The 7296-nt window shown below is 46.8% G+C and overlaps 1 long non-coding RNA gene across 1 annotated transcript; it reads right to left on the bottom strand.

Moving 5' to 3' along the window:
* Positions 1–858: 858 nt before the first annotated feature.
* On the bottom strand, positions 859–7296 carry LOC115350195. Its single transcript, XR_003926343.1, has 3 exons — positions 6254–7296; positions 4824–5008; positions 859–4367 (listed from the first exon to the last, which is right to left on the bottom strand). It is a non-coding gene; the product is annotated as an uncharacterized LOC115350195 (long non-coding RNA).

Here is a 7296-nt window from a genome sequence, read left to right on the forward strand (position 1 = left end):
CCAGCCGAACCCGCCGTCGCCTGCTTTGTTTCACGCCCGCCATCATCTCCCCCAGACCTGCCCCGACCTGTCCTCATGGCCAGACCGGGCCGGGGACAAGGCCATGGGCCGAGGGGTCTCGGGGGGGGGCGGCTGAGGAGGCAGAGGGGAAGACCCCGGGGCGATGGCTGAGGGGCTTCGCCGGGGCCGGGAGGGCTCCGTGGCTGCTGGGGCTGAGGGGAAGCCATGGCGGGGGGAGCCCCAGGGCCTGGGGGAGCTCTGAGGCCAGGCCCCGAGGAGGCGGCCGGGCCTGGGTCTGGCTGCGGGGGTCCGGGGCCGCAGGACACCCATTTCCAGCCCCCCCCCACCGCGAGACCCAGCACACACAACCCCGCTCCCACCGCAGGGCTGGGGGACACCCCCCCCCAGCCCTCAGGGTGCTGCTAATTAGAGCTTAATTAGAGGGGGTGGGTGTCTCGGGGGCAAAGCTGCAGGTAGTTTCTGCCCCGCCCCCCCCCCCCCCCCCCCCCCAAGGAAGCCCAGTCAGGGCCCTTGACTCCCAGTTTATAGCATCGATGGCTTTACGGTGTGAAATGCTTGCTTTTCATTCATATCCTTCATTCCCTGATTTCAAAGCGCTTTGTCCAACCAGCAGATCATTTATAAAATCTCTATAGGAGTTAGCAGATCAGCCCCTTCCAAGCGAATGAGGATTTCCCAGTATTTCCCTCACCGAAATACTCTGTTTGCTAACCGACAGAGAAATGCCTCAATTTTCTGCATTATTAAAAGGCTATTGCTACCCACAGCCAGCAATAATGTGTAAAACACCTGCTTAATGCATTATTTAGGTTATTGCTGCCTAGAGACAGCTGGGTTTATGCAGTATTTGCCTGCAGAGGTCAGCATTGCAAAGGCTTTTTGCAAAAGAGATTTGGGGAGCTGAAGCCCAAAGGAGGATTTCTGCAGGAACCCCCATGCCCAGGGTTGTCCTCAGCCCATCTGGAAATGCTCCGGTGGTGTCATCTGCAAAAATCAGCTTTAAAATGGAGTGTTTTGTGGTCAGAGGAAGGTTGGTGGTGGGGAAAGGCAGGGGTGTGGAGAAGTCAGGTTGGTACCTGGGAGTCAATCAGAAAATACATCCACGACTCTTCTGCTCCCAGCCAGGTATATTTTGAAGGCTTACAGTCACAAAATTCTGAGATAATTACAAGGGAAAGGTCTGCCTCATTTTTATAACACGCTCTCAACAGTAGTACTACATTTTAAATGACATAATACCCACTATGTGGTGCAGAAGAGCAAAGGGATTATCTACTTAAATGGTAAGTGATATAAATGCAGTAATATTTGTTTAGCTGATCCATTGATTAAAAAATGATACAGGTTTGCAAACAAACGAGCTGGATTCAGCTGGCTCTTCTTCCTAAAGTTATTTCTTGTAGCTGGGTCGCAATAAATAGCAGCTAAGCACAGAGGTAAGTAATGAATAACAGAGGAATTCACCCCCAAATAGATATGTTTTATACACGCGCATCGTCACCGCTGCAATATCTCTGTTCCCTGCCTGGGAGGTAGGTGGATTAAAAATGTGAGCAGTTGCATCTCTGAGTTAGTAGTAAACCACCAACAAATAATCCTGAAAATTGTCCTAAACCAATTGAAGGGCACTTTATTTTTTAGGAAAAAAAAAACCAAACCAAAAACGAGGGCAAGCTGGATAATGATTCCTCACCCAAAGCAAGGTCATGGTTTATGATTATCTCCAATCCCTCCCCAAAGGGACCCCCTCTCATAGGCTGACACACCTTCCCCCTGCTTGATTACTTGTATTGATAAATTAAAGACTGAAATTAGCTCATTTCCAGCTCCTGGATGTGGTATTTTTTTTTTTTACGAAAAGTGGGTATCTCAATTTGTCTGGGATCCGTGTTCTGTGCACTTATAAGGACTTAACTAAACTGGTATTGATTAAACCACTTCCCTTCTCAAATCCTCCTCTCTTGAAATTCAACTCCTGCGACACCTGACCCGGCACACCTTCCTCGTGCTCTACCTACTGACCTCGAGAAGTGTCTATAATTAATACATACGAGATCAATAATTCAAAGGGCTGGAGGGCAGTGGAATTGTCGGCTCTCCCTTGCTGGGTTGGGTCTGTGGTGGAGAGCCAGGACCTCTGCTCAGCCCAGGTGCAGTTCTCCACCAATACCTATTTCAAGACATAAGTTGTTCTTCTCTATTCCCAGAACTAAGGAGAAATGCAGGAAAAGTATTAGCAGCCAATTCTGCCAGAATCAGCCTATTTCTGGACTTAAAATAGTATCCAGGTTTACTATTGTTATTTCATTTCCTTTCTTTTTTTCTCTCCCCATTTTTCAAGGGATGCCAACCCCCTTTTTTCTCCAGAAAAAGGATCTGCAACCTCCTCCATCTGCCTTTCTCATCATTCTCTGAAAACAACTCAGAAAGCTTAAATACAAAACAGCTGCCGTGAAGAGCAGTTCAAAACTTCATTCCCATCCCAGTCCCCAAAACGTTCATTTTAAAGCTATTTGTGCAGGAGAGCTCCAATGATTAGTGAGGGAGCAATAAGACACCAATTCTCAGCTTTATTTCATTTCATCTCAGCCAAGGAGTTGATGTAATTTTGTCAAACTTTCCTTTTTTTTTTTGAGCAACAGATTACCTAATGAATCCTTAGCAGAAGAACCCAAGCTCCCAAACAGGCTACACTTTGTGAGAAATCAAGTCCCAGAGGCTTTGCTCCAGCTTCCTCTATTTTTAACATGACAAGCTCCTTGGATTATTGATACCACAAAAATATTTTGGATGGCACAGATGTTTCAGGCCAGAATACGGACAATAAAACACCCTGGGAAAAATAAACTGTGTTGTAATATTAGTGCTCATTATTATTTGCTATTTAACAGCTGCAGATGGGGCTTTGCTTGCAGGAAGCCTCCTTGCACCGAGCCCGGTGTGAATGATTTGCCCGGTCCACTCCGGCTCAGGATAAACAGCGTGTCCTGACATGCCACTGCAAATGCAAAACTGATTTCCTCTGGTTTCTGTATTTTGATCATTATTCCCTCCCTAGAGCCTTGCTGAGAAATGCACTGAAAAACAAGCCCGGGGCCAAGGTCACTGGAGCTGCTGGGGAAAGGGCACGTTAGGGTTGTATAGTTTAATGAGCCGCAGCTTTAGGGGTAATTGTAGAGAGAAAAAAAAAATCTCTTTGCCTGTCACTGGAGCAAAACACCATTGCCCAAGCTGAGGTTTGTCCTCCGGTGCTGATCCCGCACGTGGGCTCATAGCAAGGTTTTATGTTCATCATCTTATGAACTATTAACCTCCATCCCCTCGAAGCATTGATAGATAAAATGCTTTGCAGCCTGTACTTGACACCTCTGTTTTTTTGCTCTTGGTAGCACGGAGATCGCGGCACCCCCAAGCCCTGAAAAGCCTGTGGGCTTCTTCCCTGTAATTCAAGCCCTCTGCACAGATTTACCATGACTTTTATTGTCCCAGCTTTCTCTATTCAGGCTGTGAGCCACAGTGTTTGCACTGTATTGGGAGTTGCTTTGGAAAAGTTAAGGAGATAAAATTAAGGAGAAATCCTTTAGGGGAGTTGTCGGCTCCGGCATCTCTGCTCAGTCCCTAACGCTAGGACACCTCAGTTCCAGACTGTATTAACTAGATGGTCCTATTGTGCATAATCTTCACTGTTGTTTACAAAAAAATTGTTAGCTGAGGGAAAAAACCTTATTTCAAAATGCTTCCTTCTCCACACCCTGCTGAAATATGAACTTCCTTATCTATACACAGCCCTCTTTTCTTAAGGTAGCCACTCCAATAGCATAATCTTGGGTCAGAAGCAGGAACATTATCTGGGTTTTTCAATCGCATTGGCTAAGGGCGAGTTAAAAAACCTGAGCCTCATCTAAGTACATCATGCACTTGTACCCCAGTGCATCCACTGTAGAAATACTTTAGGGGAGATGCTACAAATCTGTTTTTCATAAACAAACACATTTGCAATCTCAGCTGCCTTCAAGCTCCGGCTAAAAACCAGCCATCATCCCTGAAGATAAACCTCTTGGATGATCCCAAGCATTACTTATTTACACCAGCTGAGAGAGACCGTGCAGCATTTAAGCTAACAACGCCGTTCCTACACCGCTTGCATCCCCTCTGCTCAGTGCTGAGGTAGCCATGGAGATGACTACGGAGAGCATCGTGCCCATGACAACTCTGCATGAGCATCTTGAGCATCTTCAGAGCAGCCTTGTCTCTCCCAGGGCTTCTCCTCACACCAGACAGCGATTATTGGCTTGTTCTTGCTCCCACGCAGGCAATGGTAAAGCTTTCTCCCATCAGCAGCTCCCCTTCCGAGATAAAAGGGCAGAGAATGAAACGTATGGAGCAGATTTGGCATATAATGCCTGAATATTTGGTCTATAATGTCTCTTTGGTATATAACGTGAGCCTGATCCTCAGCACAAACTTCATAAAGAGCCTTTAATTTGTTGGTTTAGGGGAAAGAAAAGCTCTGGACTAAGCCACACCTGGTCTTGGGTTGACATCCCAGCTGGAAGATGCTCCAAAATGGATGGTAGGGTGCACATCATGTGGGAAACTGTTTCAATAGATTAAAAACCCTAATGGCTAAAAATCTGACCTGATTTCCCCTACGGGCACACATTTCCCAAGCCCATTTCATCTTTGCTTATTCTCATTTACGCCGGGAGAAAAAGGGGATGAAACCACATAAAGCCAGCCCCGGCCCTGGGAACCCTTTATATGGAGGGAGAGGGATAAAATCCGGATGGGAACGTACTCACCGGCTCAGCTAAGAGGATTTGCACGACCATTTTGTGATGAGTTGGGTTTAATCATCTCATCGTTGTGGAGCATGTGAGTTAGAAACCAGGTCATGGGGTGCAAAAGCTCGATTCATTCTCACGTGAATAAACAAGGTGAAGACCAGGAACATACATATATACATATATAAAAGAAAAATATATACCTGAGTGAAAAAAAGAACAGTTCTTTTAAATATTTCTCCATCTCCAACCTGGTCCTTGTTTCAGTCTATTGCTTGACTTTTATTTTAATTAAAAAACAAATAATTGGCTGTATTTCCTGGGGTTCAGCTTTCCCCATCTCACCCCGCAGCCCCTTTTCCCACTGGGAAAACTGGTTTCTCCTCCCCCTTTCCCAAGACAACCCAGCCAGGAATCCGCAGGGAGCCCCAAGGCCTGCAGTGTTACCCCTCCACCCATCACACCTCCAAAAGCAGCAGCTCCTGCCCGCAGCTCCACTTGGGGAATACAACATTTAAATACGTCAGCCGGGATTTCGGCACGCTCCTACAAGCTCTCGGCACGCAGCTGACGCATTCTGGCATAGGAGCAATTCTCCAAAGTGGGATCCGAGGCTGGCATGGGTGATTGATGTAAAAACAATGAAAATGGGAGCACCTTTGCCCATCCTGGGTGTGCCCCGGTTTATTTTTAAGAAGGTGACCTCAGCGCAGCCACGTTATGTCATGCAACGTGCTTACGCCGCTACTCTGATCTCGGAAAGTCTTCTGAGGGGATTGCAAGTTAAAAATAAATGAGGGAGAGGCAAAGGAAAGCCTCCCAGTGAGTCATATATTACAAGTCCTGCTGCGAGGAAAAAAAAATACAGATATTCAGCTTTTCCTGCGAAGGAGCCAGCTGGTGGGTACTGCACCGCTTGGGGAAGTTTATGGGAAGCTGGATTAGAGCATTGCTGGGAAGGTATTTGTTCCTGCACCTTTACGGAGGGGCATCGTGTTTTAAAAGAGCACAAATGCCAGGCTGTCCTCGTCTGTCTGAAAAACAAGAGATTTATTGATATCAAAGGACATAACGAGCCCTTTCTGCAAAGGGTTACAGCTCTTCCCGTCGCTCATTCTCTTGGACACAGCAGGGAATTGTTCAGCCCAGAGGCACAAACCCTCGTGTCCCACAGCGGCTGCTCCCAAGGCACAGGGGCAAGTTATTTTTAAACCAAATGCTGGGCTGAAACCAAATTGGACAGCAAATATCTTCCTCGAACAAGAGTGACTTACTTCTCCCATTTCCCATAAATTAATCCAGCTGGCAGCAGGGAGGCTCAAATACCCAAACTTGATTTGTTTTTTTCTCCCCTTCAAAGTACTTTTATTATCAGTGCTTATTCCAGGAAAAAAAGTATGTCCAAAAAAGGCATTTGGTTTTATTTTTAATAAAGGTTATTATTTTACCTTCTAGCACACCTGGGTGATGCCACCAACCCTGGGAGGGGTCAAAGGCACATTTTTGGGAGCTGTGTCCCATGCAGGTTATCTTCTAAAGACGCAGTGCCTCATTGGGAAGGCATCAGCCTGCGGTGAGGGAGGGTCCGGGTCCCTCCCATCCGTAAGGAGCTTACGTGTGTCCCTGCCTGGAATAGCAGCTAGCACATGAGCAAAGGTTATTACACTCCTAATCAGATTGTAGCAGCTGGATGAACATTTACAGCCTTTTTTAAGACAGTTGTCTAAGAGTAAAGAGAAGGAGGGTATGTACCACCTCCGATATTTTATATTTCAGTTGCTGCTTCGTGCAGAAGAGAAATAGATATTAAATTACTTTGGCTAATCTGCTTCCTCAAGGATCTAGCTTTGTCTTTGAAACACAGCAAGAAAAAGACTTGCCTTATTTGCTGCTTTCCCCCCCAAACCACCTTTCAATAGTCTCTCACTGGAGCCTCCCACCAGCAGGCAGGTACCGGCAGGATCCTGTTGCCTGTGAGTCACATCTGCCCATAGATCGCGTTGCAAAAAGACATCACTGGCGAGGAAAGCTGGTCAGCATGGTGGGGACAAACTCCTCCCCAGCATCATGGCTGCAATGAGTCTCATTTACTAAAGCAGTCATAAACTGACCTATTTTTTCCATGCTAGCTTTGCACTCCTTGGCTTTGCAACAGAGCTGCATCTGGCCAAAAAGAAAACCCCTCCTGGAAGCACCACGAGAGGTGGCATGGAAAGTTTGGGTTGCTTGCTTTTCCCCCCTCGATGGTTCCTCTCCTGGCATGTTGCTTGTGCCCTTACATGCCTCTGGGATTAGGAACTTGCTGGGATTTCCCCTCCCCACCATCGTGGGTTGCGTAACTGATGATACTCTGGAAGTGTGTGTATTTAATGTCCTGCTCCTGCCAGTTTTGCCTCCTGGCCTGTTTCTGTCTATGGCAAAAGGCTAAAAATTTATACAGACCTTTCATCTTATTGTCGGGGTTTAACCCCAGCCAGCAATTAAGCACCAG

The sequence above is a fragment of the Aquila chrysaetos genome, chromosome 13 (assembly GCF_900496995.4).
Source record: "Aquila chrysaetos chrysaetos chromosome 13, bAquChr1.4, whole genome shotgun sequence".
NCBI classification, from domain to species: domain Eukaryota; kingdom Metazoa; phylum Chordata; class Aves; order Accipitriformes; family Accipitridae; genus Aquila; species Aquila chrysaetos.